Source organism: Lissotriton helveticus, chromosome 8 (genome assembly GCF_964261635.1).
Source record: "Lissotriton helveticus chromosome 8, aLisHel1.1, whole genome shotgun sequence".
Lineage (NCBI taxonomy): Eukaryota > Metazoa > Chordata > Amphibia > Caudata > Salamandridae > Lissotriton > Lissotriton helveticus.
Window position 1 is genome coordinate 387,300,777 of NC_136069.1, and position 22,028 is coordinate 387,322,804.

Sequence of the window (22,028 nt, forward strand, 5' to 3'; positions counted from 1 at the left end):
AATTAAGGGTCTTACACGATTGTACATCCACTGGTTCTCCAGACACTCGTAATGCACAAAGTAATATTCCACTATAACACAAAAGCAGACAAAATTCTCACATTAACTAAACCACAACAGTTATAGAAATTATTGTCAAATACAAAAAATTCACAAATCGCAGGGCTAATTGCAGATTCCTTACTGATTATCACCGTTCTGTGAACTGTACATCTCAAATTACATCAAAAAGAGCCTTCTGAAACTCATCCGGCAAACAGGTCATTCCAGTTCATTCCAGTTCATTCCAGCTCAATGTGGCTCCAAGCCAAATTGCGGACAAGCCCGACTAAGCCAAGTGGAAAAAGGCACTCACCGCGTGCAAGGCCATTGGTCATAAAAGTACGGATCTAGTCGGATGCCTGGTTAATATACTAAGGTAAGGAATCTATGGCTAGACAGAGTTTCTACCTAATAAGGTTTCACAGGAGGGAAGTGACTTGTTCAGTTATGTAGGAACCAAAGTATAATACGACGCACCACAAATAACATACAGTCTTCAATAAGGCAGGCATGCTAGTATTACCAGTTCAGCTCTCGAGTACCACCTTCCTGACTAAGTACTGTGGCCATTTTAGATTTACATGAAACAAACATCAAGGTTCAAGTCTTGGAAGCTCCAAATGTGATTCTGAATCTGAGGCCCAGTGGAAGTAGGGATGCTGCGGTTGAGCTGGCAGGTGGCGATGGTGCTACTCTAATTAAGAACCAACTGTCCATGGATCCAGAGTCAATTCTTTAGTTCTTCTGAATTTGGGTGGTTGATTTATTGCTCTTCCTTACAACCTGATTCATCTTCAAGGCTGCATGCTGTCCCAAAGAGACTACCCTCTGACTTCATCACAGCATGGAGGGGGTGTAAACTTTGGCAGACAAGGCAAGAGCCACTTCAGGTTACAGCAGGGCACGGAGAGATGGCCCTGTTATCTATACAATGATGCACCAGTGTGACAGCCTTCTATCTTTACCACAGCCTCTCCCTTGCATACAAGTGTCATGAGAGGACAAACAGAGTGACACCCTCATTGGGTCACAGCACTGCCCCTTCTTTCTTCACAGCATAGACCAGGCCAGCAACCCTTATTTGTAACCGTGGGCTCCACCTGGCATATGGGGGTTCCGACAGGTAACTTTGGCAGATGGTGCGCGGTCTTGAACAGACCTAAATCTCACACTCTACTCCTGGGATCCACTCGGCAGAATCCTTGTTGAACCTCCCGCCCTCCAGGAGATCTTCTCCACACAGGGTAGTCTGGTCTCGGGTTAGGCATAACATTTTGCCGGAGGGTTAGTGTTCTTGATTCTCCTGGATGATTTCCTCTCATCAAGCAGGGAGATGGGCAGACCCTCAGTCCCATGTCCTGGTCACAATGAGGCAGAAGTTGTGCTGAGTTTCTCCATGCTGATTTGCAGTTTCAAAGAAAACAATTTGGGAGTCTCAAGTCTTTAAAGTGCCTATTTCTGAGGTTTGCCCTTCCTCTGAGAGCAGTCTATCATAGTAGTAGTGTCTCCAAACTTGATAGCCCCAAACACAGGCAAGCGGAATGACCAGTAAACACACCTGGCTGTCAGCCTCACTGATATATTTTATCAAAAGGTTACAAGTGCCTTGTGCCCTGCTCTTCATTATTCCCTTATCAGCCCCACTTCCTTCCTGAGATGTGGGCCCCTTTGATCTGTGTCCTCTTTCAGAATTGAATAACTCTTTTGAAGTGTTTTGAAGGGCCTAGGTCTTCCTTCCTCTAGTGTGTATGGTCCTACTCATCTCACAGAAATGCAGCAATTCACAAATCTGACGGGGTGTTCCTCTACTGCCACAAGCTCCTCCTGCAGGCCATGGGTCTCCCAAAATGAAACTCAGAGGCTTCCATGTATTGTGTTTCTCACAGGCACACATGCAGTCCTGCGTGCACATGCAACACACCCGCTCATGTAATGTGCTACTGTCCAGGCACACATAAATCCAAGTCACACCGCTATCTTCCAGGTACTGCACACATCACAGGCTCTTCGACATCCCAGTGCCCACGCACAGACAAGCGCCATCCTACATGTAATGTCCGCTTCACAGGCACACCTAAATCACAGTGCACACACGCAGATATGTCCGCATTTTCCCATGTATTGAATCACTTACATCCCCTCGCTCACATACAGACACGTTGGTTTAGGCACCATTTAGAGGCAATCACACATCTCAATAAAGACAAGCAGACGCATGCACACTGTCCAGCAATACATTCAACACAATGCAGGTCAAGTGTGAGTTAAGCATTCAGCAGTGGAACTTTTCATGAGTGGACTAGTAGGCACCACACTGGCCCATGCAAGTGACAGAGTTACTCTAAATAACAGTATGTTGCCACCACAACACACAGGCTACTTAACTCCCATGAAGGCAGGATCCTTTCACCACAGGAGCGGAGGTCCCTCCTGGTCTAAACAAGACTGCAATCAGTGAGACAGGCCTAGCTCATGGCACACACACACATGATCCATGTTCGCCCATGACCAAAAATCAACAGCAGGGTTTTAGAGTACATTACCATACAATGGATTTTTTCCACCTCTACAAAATCCCTGATTCGCCTTTTTGATTCTCAATTGTGTAAACATTACCTGGACCCTGCACAATGGCTGATGGAAGCATAGCCACTTGCAAAAAAGTGACTGAAGAATTATCCGAGTCGCTACTGTCCTGATAAAAATACCTTATATATTCGTTGAGGTGTCCAGGCTCTCTTCCTGTAGTAGTATTTTTCTCCACCTTCCCCAACTACTCTGGAAACGTTACCTATTAGGAAGAACATTCTGATGAACAGAAAAAGCCACTAATCCTTCTGGAGATCTGGAGAAACAAAATTAGATAATGATGGTCTTAGAAAAATTAACTGGGCTTTGTATCAGGTCGAAGAAGACGTTCATGCTGGATTGAAAGTTTAATTTAGCTCATAACCATTTTAAATTGTGAAACTTCCCCTCCCTTGACAAGTAATGTAAATATTTTGTATCAGCATTACTGTATATCATGTGTCCTTGGTAAGTAAAATGAAGATATTGAGACACATTCCCAACGAGAGGTATGAGAGTACAGGTGGAGTTCTATGTCTCTGCCTGAATGCATGCTTACACTTTTTTTTTCTATTCACAAAACATGTAACAGTACTAGTGGAACCCACCTCATGGATGTCATCAATAGTGGTCACTGAGAAATTCAAACAATTGAGAGTGTGGCACACATGCTGTGATATGAGGCTTCCTAAAGCATAAAGAGAGATCGACATCGCACCAGCACCATTTACAATATAGATTTAGTGAAGCAAACGGTTCTCAAATTTAGATCTGAAGTCGGGATACCATCACCTACAGCTGGATATCGTAACAAAATGGCACCGAACACAGTTGTAGGCTAAAAACAAAAACCACCAAGATCCTCTGTAGCCCCATGCTTCATTGTCATAAGTGTGACTTCCTGGCAGACAGCATAAACTTTTATGGTTATGTGTTTTCTGACAAGGAATACGCCTAGATCCCCAGAAAGCAGGTGAAAATAATGAAGTAAATGATGCACAGATAGCGTCTGATGTTCAAAGCTTTCTGGGCATGATCAGATATTGTGGGTGCTTCGGTCTGAATTTGGCCACAGTATTGGAAACTCTGATGCAACTGATCATAGCTTAGTCCCCACGGAAGTGGGCAGATGTACAGCAACAAATATTCTCCATTGAGAAAGAGGCCTTTGTTCACAACACAATCATTGAATACTTCAATGCCAAGCTCAAACTGAACCTTTGGTTTATGCCAGCCCGTTGAGCCTGGGGGCGCTCCTGCTCCAAAAGCATCAACATGAGACAAAGATCCAGGAATCCTTATGAAGCACAGAGCTATCAGAGGTTGAGACACATTGTCACAGATTGAAAGGGAAGCAGCTGCATTGAAGTGGGTTTGAACCCATTTGCATCCATACCTTTTTGGACAGGACTTTTGTGCGATCGTGGTCCACCAGCCACTCCTAACCCTATTTAAGGGTTCATATCCTACTATCTCAGAAAGGTTGAAAAATTAATGGAGCACCTTCATGACTACCTATTCACAGTGATTTGCTGCTCAGTTTGTGACAACCCCCCAGATTTCCCGTCAAGCTCTCCCATGAGAAATCCCCCACCACCTTAAGATGAAGATGAAGAATACCTAAACTTAGTTGCTAAGGTGATATATCCTATCCCATTATCACTGAAAGGCACTGCCAGCACTACAGCTGGGGCAACAACTCGCCCTTGAGAGACAGCTAGGAACATTTCATGGAAGACCTTTTTGTCAGGTAGCAAAGGCAAATATGTCCTCAGTCAACAGACTATGATTGCCCTGTGGAGGGTTTTCCATGAACTGAGTGTGGCCCATGATGATCTAATACAAAGAGGGTCATAAATAATGATTCCCCAGTCACTAAAAATAAAGGGGACTCAGCTGACAAACCTGGGTCACCAAGGAAACATGAAACCATGGCCCAATTAAGGAAAAGGGTGTGGTACCACATGGGCATGCTGTTTAAGACATGATTCTTGATTGTCATTTCAGCCAGACCACAGGAAGTAAGAACCTTCTGCACCAGTCATCCCCAACAACATCTGTGAGATGCCATGGACCAATCGTACTGCAGATTTCAGTGTCTTCCACAATTGGACATTTCCCAGTTGTCATAAACACATGTACCAAATATCTTGTTGTATAAATGATTGAAACAACAGAGTTCGAACATGTTTACACATAGCTGGAGAAATTCACTGGAGCCTTCCTATCGGATGCCATAATTAAAAGGGACCATAGACACCCATTCCAAGGGAGTGAATATTGCACATACCTACACCCTGCATGTTGTAGGCCAATGCAGAAGTGGAGAGGTTCATGGACATGCTGAATAAACCACTGAGAATAACCTGGAACAGGAGGCTGACATAGAATGTCATGGATGTCATGTGCATCTTTCTGGCTGTCCCACACTGCACCAGCAGGTGCAATCCTACAATACTTCTGCTCTAGAGCCTGCTGAGAGATAACATCGTTGTACCTCTCAAATGGGTTTCAGTGGGCCTACATATTCACTGGGCCAGTGGATTACAGTCAATAACAATCACTAAGCCAGCAGGAAAAGAGAAGCAAAGCACAACATAATGCAAATATGACATTAGTAATTGATCAAAGACAGACACAAAGGGGGAAATTCAAAACCTGTTTGGAGAGCAGTCCCTGGACACTTGTCACTATTGATGGAACCATGGCCACAGCCAATAGAGAACACAAAATGGTTAACCACAATACTTTCATGTTCCAGCGACTCTAGGGGCCCCATCTAGGTAAACATCACCCACTGCGTATCAAGCACACACCTGACAAGAGAGGTGAACTCACTGAGTGGGAAGAGGTTGGTGGCTACCATACTGATCAGAATCCAACATTCCTGTCACCAGCCACAAGTACTGTTCACCCAGCCAACACCAACGTCACTTTTAGAGGAAGAGCTATTGAGCCAAGATGGGGAGAACGCCAACTCAACCTACGGAAAAATCCAAGACCGTCACAGAGACTCAGAGACTATATTTGGGTGTGTGGATGGAAATGGATGTCTCAAGTTAATGTTTAGTTATTGTTTTAATCTGTTTCACCCTGCACCTATGTATAAAGAAACGCATGTGTTCAAATAATCGGATTCCCGGCAGGGTAAAAGGTTATACATAAAAGGAAGATGACACACTCATTCTAGCCAGTCCCAAGCAAAAACCAGTACTTTTGCACATTTATTTCTGCACTGCTCTCAATAGTCCCTATGTACTGATCAATATGTTTTACTGAGATAGGACTGGGTTAAACACATGCAGCCACCTAATTAAATTAAGCAATTGACTTACTAAATGGAGGATTTGGGGACATTGGGTTCCTGGTTGACTGGGTTATTAGCCCTGGTCAATCAGTAACCACTGTCCTAGACAGGGTAAGGCGCAAGCACACCCTAAAATAATCAGTGCTCACCCTCTGGAAGCTCGGCACAGCAGTCAGGCTTAACTTAAGAGGCAATGGGTAAAGTATTTGTGCAATACATCAAACAGTAAAACTGTGAAAACACAACACAAAAAAATTCTATAACAGTTTTAAAAAATAGTTTTTGATGTAATAAATAAAATAAGACCAGAATGAAAAAAATCCAAGCAGCAGAACTTGAGATATCGAATTTTAATGTTTTGTGTGCAAAATAGAGCCAAATAGTACAACGCGCTTTTGAGAGATATCTTGTCGCACCAGACTGGGCTAAAGTCTAAAGTTCAGGCCAACCGCAGAGGAGCGCAGGCAAGCTATCGGGACCCCGTTAGGCCCACTGAGCCAAAGCACCTTAAATCTGGGTTGTGGAGCGATTAATAGATCTACGTCAAAGATGGCAGAGGCAAAGTGTTGATTCCAAGATGCGTCAAGGCTGCTTTGCGAGGCCATGATGCGCCGAATTTCAGAATCTTGTCAACTGGTCTTGCAATGCGAAGGTTGTAGTAGAGGATGCGAGGCTCTGTTGGTTCAGATGAGTGCTGAACCTGCTAATCTGAGGTTCGATGTTGAGGGTGCCGTTGAAGAGGGATGTGAGGAGCTTACCCTGGAAAAAGCGTAGTGCAGTGTTGGTTCGGAAGGTGATGCATTGCTCCCAGATGTGAGTTGCAGTGACAATGTGAATCTTTTGCGATGGGTCCAATCCTCACAACAGTGACGATGTCTCAGTTCTGCCCGAACATGCGCTGCCCAGTAAGGGAGACACATTGGTTCAGTGGGGACACTTCAGTGGATCTGCAGTGGTGGAGCGTGAGTGAAAATCTGTCTCAAGGAAAGCTTTTTCACCCTCCTCCACTGGTGGCCACAGTCTTTACTGATGTCCTACCCTAGGGTGGGGAACTCATATGGAGGAACTGGAGATTAGTGGTCACTGGTCTCCTGAAGAACAAAGCTTACACGTCAATCTATTGGCATTATGGGTGTACATCTAGCCCTCAAGGCCTTCCTTCTTTCCTGTCGCAGTCTTTTGGTCCAAATCTTTAAAGACAGTATGACAATGATGTGTTACAGCAACAAGCAGGAATGAGTCTTCTCTTACCGGGAGATAGGCTCTATAGCTTTGGCCCTGGGCTCAGCACCATCAGATTTGTAAGGTAGTGGCCGGAGTGCTCAACACTTGAGCGGATTGTCTGAGCTGGTGTGCTCTGGCAGAACAAAAGTGGTATTACTACCCTGAGGTGGTCCAGGACATATTTCGATTATGGGGGGCTCTCATGTGGATCAATTTGCCACTCAAGAAAACTTTCACTGCCCAAAATTCTGTGCCCTCCAGTATCTAGGAAGCATTATGATATGCTTTTCACCTCAACTGAACTGCTCCACTCCTGTACGCATTTCCTCCCATACCCTTAATTCTCCAGTGTTGAGGAAGATTTGCTTATACCAGGTCCAGAAAATACCAATTGCTCTGGACTGGCCAAAAAGTGGGTGGTATGCAGACCATGTTTACTTCTACCTGTGCCCTCTGCTCAGTCTTTCTCACAAAATAGAACTCTGTCTCACTCACAGGGCAGTTTCTATACCGCACCTACTAGAGCCTCCACCTACATACATGCAGATTGAGCGAGGCAACATAAATTCCTTCTCATTACCCCCTGAGGATTAATTCTCTACTCTAGGCATCTTTTCACCAAGACACTTTATTCTAGCAGATGGACCAGATTTGTAAAATTGTGATCTAAAAATTCATATATCCCATCAAGGCTCAATTATCTGATATCCTTTGTTCCACTCTCCATTTATCCCAACAGGGCAGTTCAGCTGCAACAGTTAAAGGTTACTATCTGATAGAGACGTCTAGCTGCAGATTCCATACCTTTAAAGTATCCCCAGGCACCAGAATTTTTCTACAGTAGTACCTCTGTGCATCGTTAGTGTGCTTTCAGGGACTCTTTAAAAATGTTGTCCACCGCAGTTCACATCAACAGAGTCCATATAAGCCCTTCCCTGATGCTCTGACGTCAGTTTTCTCCTAGCCACGCTTCCATGTGGATTATAAGAGTGGTACCTCTGGCAATTTTTGGCCAACCTCAACGTTTTCCCCGAAAAGGTGTGCTTTTTTCTGGATATATTAGGGATCCTGTGGACTACGATGTTGACCCAGCACCCTCATCCTATTTGCATGTGGTGTCTGGGCACACACCCTGACTCTGAATGGCGCAGCCTATGTCTTCAGCTTCATTCGTCACTGTTGGAAGAATGCCGAATGACAATCCTAGCGGTGCAGTGATCCTCGATGGTCGTGGTCCTCTTCTCCCTCTGAGAACTGCTGAAGGACCAGCTTCTGAAGTATTTTCGGAGCGAGAATCTTTCCCATGCCTTGCGGTGTCCTGGTGCTGAGGTGACGCTGGCTCAGATGAGGGTATCTCTCTCTTTGTGCCATTTTTGGGTCACAGCATCTGGTATGTGTCTCAGCCTCAAGGAGGGTGGTGAAGTCTTGACTAAACCAAACAAGTGGGATCTCCCTTGGGGTCAGTGAGGCCCTCCAAATCAGTGATCAAACCCTTATCAGCTTTGGTGCACAGGCCTTTGGGGATCCCACCGAGGACGCCAGTGTTAGATCCGCCAATTCCTCCTTCTGTATCGAAGGTACTGATCACCCCTACTTTGTGTCTCCTCCCTGATGCCAAAGTGTCACCTCTTCAACGCCGTTCAACAGCTCCACTTTCAGAGAAGCCCCCTGCCTTTTTTCCATTGGTAATTTGGTGATGTCTGTGATGACATAACTGACAGTGCTTAGCCTCCTCTGGAGTTTTATTGGGTGTCTGACCTTGGTGAGGTTAGTGGCCTTGATTCTTCTCCATCCTCTGGCCTGTTTTGTCCTCTTATCCTCACTTCGGAGGCTATCTAAGCTTTTCATGAGCTTTGGCGGAGAGTTGCTGTGGTTATGGGGCTGCAGCTTCCTTCTGTGCAGGTGATCTTTGATCCCCCACTTGGGGTGGCTCATCAGGGTAAGTTGAGAACTGAAGCTGTGCTCCCCTTTAGTGAAGCACTCTTTGATATAGTGTTGGGCACTTAGGCTAAACCTGTATCAAGGGCTTCTGTGGACCATTCTAAAGCTCATAGGCACCATCCTGCCCCTAGAGACCCGGACTACCTTTTCCATCAGCCTACACAGCGCAGCCATGGGCGTCCGCAGGGGGGGCAAGGAGGGGCGCTTGCCCCCCCCTGGAGCACTCCTCCTTGCCCCCCTGCCAGGGTCGGCTCTAGGCTGGTGTGACCAACTTAATTATGATTTTAAAAGCACTTGCTGCAAGTTCCTTTCCTCCTGCAATTAATTACGGGGCCTCACAAAAATGTCAAGATAACTCCTGTGATTGAAGTTCTTCCTAGCCAGAGATCAGAGCTTTGTGTAGTTGAGTTTTTTGACGTATGTGAAGGTAGTACAGAGGGTTAATATGCCTGCTGCAAAGAACGTGTACCAAGTAGATTAAAGAGTGCATTTAATGTAAATAAATCAGCAGGTTACTGCTTTTAAAAGAGCCATCCTTTTCTTACTTGCAATTTATAACTTAAAGTCCTAATATAGAATAGTGAGGTATTAACTTTCATCATAGAAGTGCATACACTCTGCTAAGTATAGAACATTGATTAATGTTGCAAAAAGGATTAATTTGGGTAGAAATGGAGTCTTAATATTAAAGAAAAATGGCCAGCGATAATTATCACTGGCTGTGTGTAACATTCAAAAAATTAACGCCACATATCACCGGATTCTATCGCCTGGTGAGCGCACTATCAGCAAGGCGCATCGCCCAGGCGATAGAAATCCAGGCAAACGCGGCGGAAAGAGTCGAAATCGCTGGAATTCCAGCGATAGAAAACCGCGGTAGGGAAAACCTAATCTATAGTGGGAGACGTGGACTCAGCATTACAATCCATCTCCCATTATAGATATGGCTTAGTAAGGAAAATAGCAGGCGTTACAAAGCGGCGAAAAACCCGGTTAGCGCTGATTATAATATCGCTATGTGTGTTAGCGATACATTTGAAAATAGAGAGAATCAGTGTTAGTGATGATATCCCATGTTGTTTCACTGGACACACCTCCCTTGCATCTTATTAGCGATGCAAGGCGATGCGATGTTGAAAAGAGCGCTAATCCCATTGAACACACGTTAGCGTGCTCTTGTAAATAAAGCAATATTTTTCTCGTCGCATTTCGTCCGAAAACGGACGCAAACGTGGAGACAAAAATATCCCTAGGCTTTTCATAATATGCCCCTTTGTCCTTTGACTTATGTAACATTTCCTATACACTGATTTACACAAGTATGATTGACCGACATGAGGAGGAGGAAGAGAGAGGGGGGACAGAGGAAAACTTGGTGTGGTCGGGGAGACGGATACGGTGGGGGTGAGAGTGAAAGAAGAGGGGGGAGAGAAAGAGAGAGAGAAGCAGTGGGGAAAGAGAGACTGAGAAGTAGGGAGGAAGGAAGATGAGAGAGCAGTGGAGAGGGAGTGGGGGGTCTGGGTGAGGGAGAGCAGCTTCAGAGAAGTGAAACCTGTGTTCTAACTCCGCCAGTGAGGACGGGGGTTCAAAGGAGAAAGAACCAGGCCAGACAGAGTAGGTCCAGGCAGTGTGCACGGAGGCAGGCTCCGTGGGTCCGGAAGAGGGATAAGGCAAGCAGAACAGCTCCAGAGAAGGATGAGCAGAAGTGGACCAGGGCGAGCCGATCGGACCAGCAGATCCTCCCTGAGCAGGGAGACAGCACGATGCACAATCAGAATGTAGTGTTCAGCTTTTGTGGTGCCAGGGGGTAACTTAAGAGTTCAGGGTGGGTGTAGGTTTTAAGGTATCAGGGAGTCATTTTAAGGTTCACAGCGGGTTAGGTATGGGGTTCCAGGTGGATCATTTTAGAGTTCAGGGTGGGTATGGGTTTTGGGGACCAGGGGGGTAATTTTAGGGTTCAGGGCGGGTACGGGTTTTGAGGTGCAAGGGGGGACATTTTTGGGTTCAGGGCAGGTATGGGTTTTGGGGTGCCAGGGGAACATTTTCAGGGGCCAGGGTGGGTATGGGTTATGGGTGCCAGGGGGTCATTTTAGGGTTCAGGGCAGGTATGAGATTTGGGGGGCAGGGATAATTTTAAGGTTCAGGGTGGGTATGGGTTTTGGGGTGTTAGGAGGTAAATTTAGGGTTCAGGATGGGTATGGGTTTTGGGGTGCCAGGGGCGTAATTTTAGGATTCAGGGAGGGTATGAGTTTTGGTGGGGCGGGGTCATTTTAGGGTTCAGGGAGGGTATGAGTTTTAGGGTGCTAGGGGATAATTTTAGGGACCGGGGCAGGTATGGATTTTGGGGTGCCACAAAAGAAAGAGATGGCTGTGGCACAACAACCCTATGGTGCATGAGATCATATGCGGCCTGCTTCCTGCCCCCCATGGCTCTTCCTGCGCCCCACTGTTTCTTGTGCCCCACCTGGCACACATCATGTCGGAGGATGTTGATGACGTTAACATTTTGCCCCCCCCTGGAAAAATTTCTGCGGACGCCCATGAGCGCAGCTTTGTTGTTCAGGCTTCTATAGCCTCCCCCACATCAGCGCCATGCCTAACATCCCTCCAGACAGGGAGTCTAAAAGTCTAGATGCTATTGGTGAATATCTCTTTTGTGCCACCTAGTAAGCCTTGCAGTTCCTTACTACAGCTTGTGTTGTGGGGCATTTTTCTCATGTGTTGTGGGATTCAGGCTCTCACCTTCTCCCCTCTGACCTTGTTGACTCTCAGGATATCCTCATTCAGCAGGTACATAATGGCCTTCAGGCAGATAAATTGCTGATTCGTTGTGACATGGATACCACAAATTCCACTGGACAGCCCGTGGCCCGTTTGGTAGCTCTTCGCCGGCGTTCCTGTCTATTCGCCTCTGACTTCTCTGAGGCTGTTTAGTCTGCCTTGGTGGACATGCCTTTTGAGTCAATATCTGTTTGGCTCTCAAGCTGATTCTGCTTTATGCCATTTACTGCATAGTCGGAGTGGAGTGAAAGCGTAATCCTTGATTGCTACATCCCCTGTATTTAGTCTTTTTCTGTGTAAGCCATTATAGGGCAGTGCCAGTTGACTTCTTCTTTTCTCTTGTCACCTCTGAGTGGCAATTGGTGTGAAGTTCCTGCCAAAGCAGGTATTTTCTTTTCCTGCATTCTTACCGTGTCAATTGGGGTGTTTCATGGTATTGTCTGGATGTTCTGTTGCCTTGTTTCTCTCTCCTACAGTGTTCTTTGTATGCCTCACAGGTATTCCTCCATATGTTTATGACACCACAGTACTCCTTATAGAGTACTCTGTGATGCACAGGTGCAAGTTGGGCAATGGTGCTTCTTCTTGCCCTCCCATTGTTGAGTGTTTCTCTACACTTGCCAGGGGTTCTTTCTTTCCTCTCTACCTGATGCCCTACTTTCCTAGTGGGTGCAAGGTAAGGGGCATTGTTGTTGGCCCAGGGTGCATTTTCTGGTCCTGACCTCGGTGGTATTCCTTCCTTCTCTTTTCAGGCATACCAATTTGTGTGCTACTTCTTGCTATACACAGGCAAGACGAGCCCCTGGCCTCTCATTGTTTCTCTTACATTCCTTGTGGACGTACCTTGTTCGTAGCTTGGCATGTTTGGACTACTTGGCCGGCCCTTTCTCTTCTTTGCCTCTGCATGCCCTGTTTTAATGTACTTCTGCCATTTGTGAAGCTGATGATGCTTCTCGTCTCCATACTTGTTGGACTGTAGGCACAGCCAATCCATTTATTACTCCAGTTCTTTACACTGGTTCTTGGTTGGACCTTCACATGTGGTGTTGACCCTTCCATACTATTTTCTTTGTTTTATGTCTGATGTTTTAGCCAGGTCCGTTCTCTGTGTGCTATTCTTTCTTTTAAAATGGGTATTGGTTATCCGAATAGGTCTCCCCTGTGTTGTCCTATTGAACACATCCCTTTTTACAGTCCTCCATGGCAGTCATTATTTCTTTATTCTAGCGGGCTTGTTTCTCCCCGTTTTTTTCTTTTCAATTGTCTCCCAACTGCCTGATCCTCACCGTTCAGTTGGTAGTGTTGTTTTCTGTCTGCTCGCTTTATTTTCTGGGGTGTGTGATTTCCACCCCATCCTTTTTATAGAAGGCCACATGGCTGGGCTACTCCCTCTTCTTCGATAGTACCCCTCACCCCATGCCACTACCTCAAGAGCGGCTGACAGAAGATAATCTGCCCCTTCTCTGCAAGGGGTCCATGGCCTTCATGGCCAAGGGAGCAACAGACAGGGTTCCTGTACCAGACGTAGGCTGTCATTGCTAATCCCGCTTCTTTCTGGTTTCCAAAGAGGACAAAGGCTATCGTCCTATTGTAGGTCAGCGAGTCCTCAATCTCTTCTTCAAGAAGGAAAAATTAAACATGCTCATGTTTGCTCAGGTCTTGTCTACCCTAGACCAAGGAGACTGGATTGCAGCATTGGAATTGCAGAATGCCTTTACATTACCATCCTGCCTGCTCAACAGCGCTATCTGCGGTTATAGGAGGCCACAAAGCATTTTCAGTTCACTGTGCTCCCCTTTGCCCTTACCAGCACCGCTTAGTTGTTCATCAAGGTGATGCAGTTGGTTGCAGCTCCTCTGTGGAGATCAGGGGTGGCAGTCTTCCCCTATCCTGATGATGTAGGCAGGCTTACCCTAGTCTGTCGTTTCACTCCTCCAGACAACAGTGAACCTCCTGCACTCACTGAGATCCACTATAAACATGCCAAAGAAACACGTGACTCCTCCCTTTCATAACAGCTGTTCTGGACACAGTGCAGTTTCGGGCTTATCATCTTGAGCAGCGAGTCCAGGATATTCAGGCTATGATACCGATGGTCCAGCCTCTATCCTGGGTTTCAGGGAGACTCACTCGGAGGCTGCTGGGCCTTATGGACTCCTGCATCCTGCTGGTGACATATGCCTGGTGGCATATGCAGGCTCTGTAGTGGGACCTGAAGTTTCCGTGGGTGCAGCATCAGGGGAATCTCTCTGAGGCGGTCCCTATCTCAGAGGAAACTGTAAAAGATTTGGAGTGGTGGCTAACAAACTGTGATTGGGTCAGAGGCAAGCTCATCTCCCTTCCATAATCAGATGTGATATAAAGCCTTCGATAGGATCAGTTGGGATTTCATGTTCCAAGCTCTCACCTGGGCTGGCTTCCCCCCAAATTCATTTCTATTATATCATTACTCTACTCTGGCCCTCAAGCGTCGATCTTTGTTAACGGTATGGTTTCGGATTACTTTGCTCTTCAAAGGGGCGTTTAACAAGGATGCCTACTATCTCATTTACTTTTGTTTTAGCTTTGGAACCCTTTCTTTCCAGAATTCGTCAGGATGATTCCATTTCTGGTTTCCACTTTGGCTCTCATCAGGTTAAGCTTTCCGTTTATGCGGATGACATCCTTTTCTATTGCTCAGACCCTCTTTCTTCTCTTCTTTCTTCTCTTCAACAAGTCTCCTCTTTTTCCGCTGTGTCTGGTTATCGTCTTAATGCTGATGAATTCGAAATTCTCCGTTTAAATTCTCTATGTCAAAAACATCTCTTTGTTCTTTCCGGTTTCTCGCGGCAACCAACTAAGATAAAATACTTAGGCGTTTGGTTTGCTCCTCTCTTATCCGATATTCTGAAAATAAATTTTGACTATATTTGTAAGAAATTGGATGCGGCCATTACCAGATGGAACCCTCTCTTTTTATCTTGGTGGGGTCGTTTAAGCTCTATAAAAATGATGCTTTCACCTCATTTATTATATACTATTTCTGTGATCCCTATACATATTCCGGATTATTATTTATAAAGGTTGATTCGGTTTTATTGAAATTTTTATGGAACGGTAAGTGCTCTCGTATTGCTATTGCCTCTTTACGGAAAGACAAAACTCAAGCTGGAGTTCGTTTCCCTGATTTTAAGTCTTACCATCATGCTTTCTCCCTGAAACAATCATCCCGCTGGCTCTCAACTGATCTTCCTTTCTACCCTCCTCTTTGGTTACAAATGGAATCTTCTTTCATTTCTCCCTTTGACTTTTGTGAAATTTTATCTTTTATATCCAATTTGACTCGTCTTCGTAATCCTATCATTTCTTACTCTCACAAGCTCCTTCTTCCTTTTTTATCTTCATCTTATCCTTTCCTCACTTCTACGCATGAACAGCCTATTTGGTATAACAAACAGCTCAAAATCCGTAATCGTAATTTTTTCTGGAAGACCTGGCACTCCTATGGCTTACGTTGGATTTCTCAACTCCTCTCTCATAACATTCCCCTTTCTTTTTCGGATCTTCAATCCCAATTCTCTCTACCCTCCAGTTCTCGCTCTGAGTATAATTTGTTGTATCCTATTCTCATTCAATACCTTCAATCGCTACCGCTTTCCAATGACATTCCTACCGCTCATCAATCCATATCCTCGGCAATAGATTCCTCTCCCTCCGCATCATTTCTTTACAATTCTTTTAGTCTCCTTGTAGATAGATCTAAATCTAAGACTGAGTTAGCCTGGGAAAATGATTTTTCACTTGTTTGGCCGATTTCCTTCTGGGATAAGATTTGGTCTAAGGTTCATAGAACCTCTAGAGCGGCTAACACCACTCAAACTCTCTATTTTATTTATATTAGAATTCTCTTTACTCCACTAGCTTTGTCAACTTTCTCCTCAGATACTCCCTCTAATTGCTGGTCATGCCCCTGTCTTTCTGCAGATTTAAAACATATATTATTTGATTGTCCTCCCGTATTCCAGTTTTGGTAACTACTTTGGCTACAAATTTAAAAGATTTTCCACTTTCAAGTCCCCTTTTCTCCTTCCCACATTTTTCTAGGTTCCTTATCCCCTGACCTTCCCCAATCTCACCAACATTACTCACTCATTTACCTTTTGATAGCTGTTTCCTTTCATCTTGTTACCGCCAATTGGAAGCAAGCCACCAACGTTTCATTCCGTTCGTGGTGGAATGCAGTATGTTTTCACCATCGCTTAGACACTAACTATGTCTCTCCCATTTCCTTGGCAATTAAAAGAGATCTCCTTTGGCTTCCTTTGGTGAATTACCTCTCCTCATCTGCTCCCTCAGTCACCACCCCTGATGCTAGTTCTGTTGAGGTACGAAAACCACCCTGATTCTCCCATTGCCTTTTTACTTAATGCCAATTATTGATTGTTATTTATTATGCTTTTAATATACCGTTTACTGTGCTTTTGTTTCTACATTATTATGCTTGCTTTGTTTCTCTTCCTGTGAGATATTGATTGCCTTTTATTTATCTATTTGAATTTTATAACTATAACATTTTTTATTTTATTTTTCCTTCTTATTGTGTAATTTAATGGCATATGATGTTTTCTGTTTCTTCATTTTCTGTTTCTGATTTTTATTTCTTCAATAAACTCAAACTTAAAATTTTTTAAAAAAGATGTGATAGTGGTGACAGAGGCGTCAATCCTGAGATGGGGTGGCTATCTGGGAGAGGTGATGATCAAAGAGGACTCTGGTCTGCTAAGGAATCGGGAATCCACATCCACATGCTGGAGCTCGGTGCGATCATACTGGCATTGAAAGTCGTTCTGCCCTCCATCAAGAGAAGATTAGTGTAGGTGTTTGCTAACAACACCACTGCCATGTGGTACTGCAACAAACAGGGCAGGGTGGGGTTGCGGATCCTTTCTCAAGAGGCCCTGCATCTCTGGACATGTTTTGAACAGCATTGCATATGTCTAGTGGTTCAACACCTGGAGGGTTCTTTGAATGCCAGGGCAGACAAACTCAGCCTCCGATGCCTAGCAGATCATGAATGGTGTCTCCACCCGGAGGTGGCACATGGTCTCTTTGAACAGAGGGGAGAACCTTTGTTAGATATGTGTGCCTCTGCTGAGAATGCGCAATGTCATCAGTTTTTGCATGCTAAAGTTTCCATGGTAGCTTTCTCAGAGGCACTTTTTGTCTCAAGTGAAGCCCAGGCCTTCTGTATGCCTTTCGACCCATACCACTCTTGCCCAGAGTTCTCAAGAAGATCAAGGACGACAGACCCAAGTCATACTTGTGGCTACGGACTGGGTGTGGAGATTTCGGTAACCCAAGCTACAGAGCATGGCCATTAATCCTCAGATCAGGTTGCCCATTCAGGAGAATTAGTAAAACAAATTAGAAAGAGACATAAGGGGGAAATGTGTCCATCTTCCCTGCACAATATCACTTCAAAACATAAAGAACAAACTTGCTACCAGCTTAACTTAAGTGCTTTTAACGTCTATTAATCCTTAAGGAAAAGGAACCCTAGGATTGTGTTAAAAGAACCCTCACCCACCAACCTAGTTGGTGACATGCTTCATCATTGAGTTCCCACTTGGGTACACAGTGCTTACAGGGTGTGCTTTGATGCCACATGTATTCCCAAAGTATTGTAAGTGGACCTACAACATACTGTAGTTTGTCTTGGCAAGAGTGCCAAGATCTATTGATTTCTTTCTTGGGGTCTCTAACAAACTGTGCTAGGAATGTGGCCATCTTGGTGTCAGACTCCATGGTAAGGGCAACCTTTCTTTTCAAAGAAGGGCAAGATTATTCTGCCTGGAGGTAGCTGTGAGCCTCCTACTCCAAGGCCTGTGCATGGCTTGGCCACCTTAGCCACCGGAGCCCAGTTAGGGTGCATTATATTGTCGGGATCCACCATATCTGTCATTGTGTCAGAGAAGGAGTGCCCCAGGCAAGGGGCTGAATCAAGTTATGGTCACTAGGAGCTAGAGGAACCTGCCTCCTCCTCAGAATCCCAATGGGACTCTTCCCCATCTGGGGTATTGGGTGACTCGGGCTTGGGAGGCCCTGAAAACCCATCAGAGGGCCTGCCTATGGGATTAGCTTGAACCAGAGAAGACCTGTTTAAATGATCAAATGCATTGTGATCCAACCCGGCTTCTTGTTTTCTGTTTTGGGGTAGAGGAACCTTGGAAACCCGATATGGGAAAGGTGTCTACGGGGTTCCCAAAGCTCTGATGTCTATTCTGGGAGCCTTGGCACATTCAGCTGTTATTTGCCTTGAGAGGCACTCTTCCAGGGGAGCCATAACCCCCGGGATTGCCCTATATTGAGGCATCTACTGCCTCATAAATATCATCATCCCAGGGGCCGAAGGACCGGAACTCCTTTGCCTTATAAGTGCTTTATGACATCTACATTAAATTTGTCCTGAGAGCTATATCCAAGCAGGGGCAAGCTGCCTACTGTTGCACTGGTTAGCCCAGTAAAGTATATGTGGAGTCAAATGGTCTCACAATTCAAGGGTCTAAACCTGGGGACACTCCTTCCACTGCAGTTCACTGGGGAATAAGCCTAGGACCGAATCCCCACCAAGGCCTGCACAACTGCTTAATTCAATACAGACTCCGCAGGGATTCAAATGGGCATATTACATACCTCCTGGGGTGTTCAGAACAACTGGGGAAATAAAGATACAGACCTTAACACAAGCCATCTGTCTCCAGGCTGCAGGACAAGGACAAGGTTCAGACAGCTCCCACTGCGCGCGCCCCAGTACTTAGTTCAGGGAAGTTGAACAATGCATGTTGCACAGTGCAAGATCCACTTTGGTTGGGACCTGCAGCACTACCTAGCCATCAGAGGACCAGGCAATGCTCTTGGTCCCTCTGTAAATAAAGGGATTAGTGGCTGCAGAAGGAGTGAGATTGCATTACAGTGACCTGTCAACACACAATACCCAAAACCTGATAATGATGACAGGCACCAAAAAAAAACAATGCCATCAAAGTCAAACCAAGCAATACACATGAAGGAAAGGGCAGGGAACATGAGGATTATCTATGGCTTTTGAGCAGCGAAGAAAGAGGAAGCTTTAACAGAGACAAAGGACTTTCTATGGACTTTATATATCTGATTGGTTGATCGTAAAATGACTGCTATTTGTGAAATTATGTAGTAAAGCTAAGTAAGTAAAGCATAATCCTCGTCTGCAGTTCTGACATGTAATCTGCAGGAAAATCTTGTATCCAGCAGAAGAAAAAAAAATCCGCAGGTTAGTCTCATTTGTTTTTCATGCTCCTTAACCTCACTTTCTTTGTAGCCATTTTGTCTTCTGTCTTGGTCCATGTTTTATGAAGTAAGATTGATGTGTGCAGACTCTCCTTGTACTTTGTTTCTTTATTGATGCTTCTATTATTACATTCCTCAGTCAGAGTTTACCTCGATTTTTATAACTGAAACATTCTCATTGTTTTGTCTTCCAGCGCTAATAAAGAGGCTCCTTCAACAGTGGCAGAGGATGTATTACAAGAACTCGTAAGATTACCATGCTTAAAACGAAATATCCTAGTCAATATCCAATCATATTATGAAGGCATTCTAGTCCCTGTTTTGCATGCATGTGCGACTGTCAGAGACCTTCACACTGTTTAAATTGTATTTTATAAGCCCACTGGAGACTTCAAAACGTGCTTATGAGAGAGCTTCCTGTTGCACACTGATTCCCTATTACCTAATTAGAAACATGATTACCTCCGCTTTCACCTCCATTGTATTCATCTTTTTTATTTGTATTTTGACTCATCTCAGTAAGAAATTGTATCTCAAACATACCGCTGCACAACTCTCTAATAGTATGAAGAGTCCTATCATGGTAGACCTGACAATGAATTAAAAAGGTTAAATGCAACCACGTAATATCCAACACATGCTTACATTTATGGTATAATCTATATCACATTTTAAAGTTGTAAAAGCTTACTTGCAACTGACGTGTAACAACACGTATATAGGGTGCAAGCTCAAAAAATAAATGGGAAGTATATTGGGTTTGAAAAAGAGGCTTGGACTTGGACCTCCTTAGAAAACGTGAGGGAAAGTGTGTAGTCAGAGAATAAAAACAAAAATGACTGAATGTTTTCAATGATAGACAGAAATAGAGTATGTGCCTCATCATAAATGCTTCTATGCACTTTCTGGGTTTACATTAACTGACACACCATTTGATAGAAACACAACATAATTTATTCTATATCATGTTATCGTCATGGATATCCCAAAATAGTCAATCAGGATTCAGAAACAACTACAACACCAAGACCTCACTTATCGTGGTGACCAACCACATTCGAATCCTCTTGGACTGAGGAGAAACAGCGGCACTTGTCCTGCTTGACCGCTCCGATGCCTTTAACACTGTCTCCCATAACACCCTACCTGAAGACTCCAGAAGATTGGCATACAAGGATCAGCTCTCAAATGGAGAAAGAGCCCAAAGGGTCAGGTTGGCACCATTTACATCAGAGAACAAGAAAATGATATGCAGAGTCCCACAGGGATCATTCCCACTCTTTTCAACATTTACATGACACCACTCGCCAACATTACCCTATCACAAAACATCACCACCATCCACTACACCAATGTCACCTAACTCATCCTCTCCCTGACAGAAAAGACAACCAAAACCAGAACCAACTTCCCCAAATGCATGACTATAGTAGTATATTGGATGTGAACCAACTGACAGAAGCTCAACTCTGACAAGACTGCTCTTTTGGCAACAAGAACTCCCCACGGGACTTCACCTTGTGGCTGTCGGAGTTAAGACCAACACCCACAGATCACGCAAGAAATCTCGGGATCATCTTAGACGTCAAGCTCAACATGATAATTCAAGTCAATGTAGTGCAGTGAACACCCCCTGCTTCCACATCCTACGCATGCTGCATAAGGTCTTTAAATGGTTGCCTCAGAGCACCAGATGACAATCACACAAGCATTCATCACCAGCAGGCTGGACTACAGCAACACTCCCTATGCTGGAATCTCCACAAAAATCCTACAAATACTCAAGACCATTCAGAACACCACTGCAAGACTCATACACAACCTCCCGCACCACACCTACATCACACTGTACCTCAGGAAGCTTTACTGGCTCCTCCTTCACAAGTGTAGCCAATTGAAACTTCCCTGCACACATAGAAAGTCCTAATAAACACAGGATCAGAATATCTGAACAGGCGCTTACACATTCACTAACCAACCAGACACCTATGCTCTACCACTCTGTCACTTGTACACTTTCCTCACATCTGCAAAAGCAAATCTGAAGGTCACGCATTGTCGTACATTGCACTTAAGACATCAAACAATCTCCCTCAACACATCAGAGCCTCCTACTCTCTTCTGGAGTTCCACAAGAGGCTTAATACCACGCTCTTTGTATAAGCACCTTGGCAACTACACTCAGACACACCTGCCCAAGCACCTCAATACCCTCTCAAGTGATTAGTGCGCTATACAAATCAATGTAACATAACATAATATATCTTCACAAATTTGGATCCTTACAACATTAGTTATAATGTTTTTTCTAAGACAACACGAGACCAACCATACCATCTTATAATTGAAGGAATCAGCTCAAAATCAAAGGCAGCCCGTTTACATTTGAGGTTACAGGTCCATCAATATACCTCTTATCACATTGAACAATGTAATAATTCTCCTTCAAGAATAAAACAAGTCAATTGCCATCTATGAAAAGCACCAGATGGGGCAGTAGGGGGGAGTGGGAGATATACATCATGTCTCAAAATAGCACAATGTGTGCCTTCCCACACAGACAGCACCCTACCCCAGCATCTATGGGTCATGTACATGCTCTACACCTTGAAACGTCAGAACCCCTCACTAGGCAAAGCTTCTCTGAAAAAAACATAATCCATTTGTACACCTTCCATGTTGTGCAGAAAAGCCATAATCTCATCTTCATGTGAGGAAATACATCTTTTTCCATCATGGAACAGTATCTGTTGCACTGGAAACCCTGCTGAGGCCTCCAGACCCATAGCTAGCAACTCCGTACAAAGGAGTTCCTTCTTCCTCAGCATTGACATACTCAGAAACAGGAAGTGGTGGTTGT

At 44.7% G+C, this 22,028-nt stretch overlaps 1 long non-coding RNA gene across 1 annotated transcript in view; it reads right to left on the reverse strand.

Annotated features, from left to right (window-relative positions):
- The window catches only part of LOC144771651 (uncharacterized), a 304,257-nt gene extending 301,385 nt beyond the window's left edge, over positions 1 to 2,872 (reverse strand). Inside the window, exon 1 of the long non-coding RNA XR_013599409.1 lies at positions 2,751 to 2,872. This is a non-coding gene — a long non-coding RNA (uncharacterized LOC144771651). The remainder of the gene's footprint in view (positions 1 to 2,750) is intronic.
- Between the last annotated feature and the right edge of the window lie 19,156 nt (positions 2,873 to 22,028).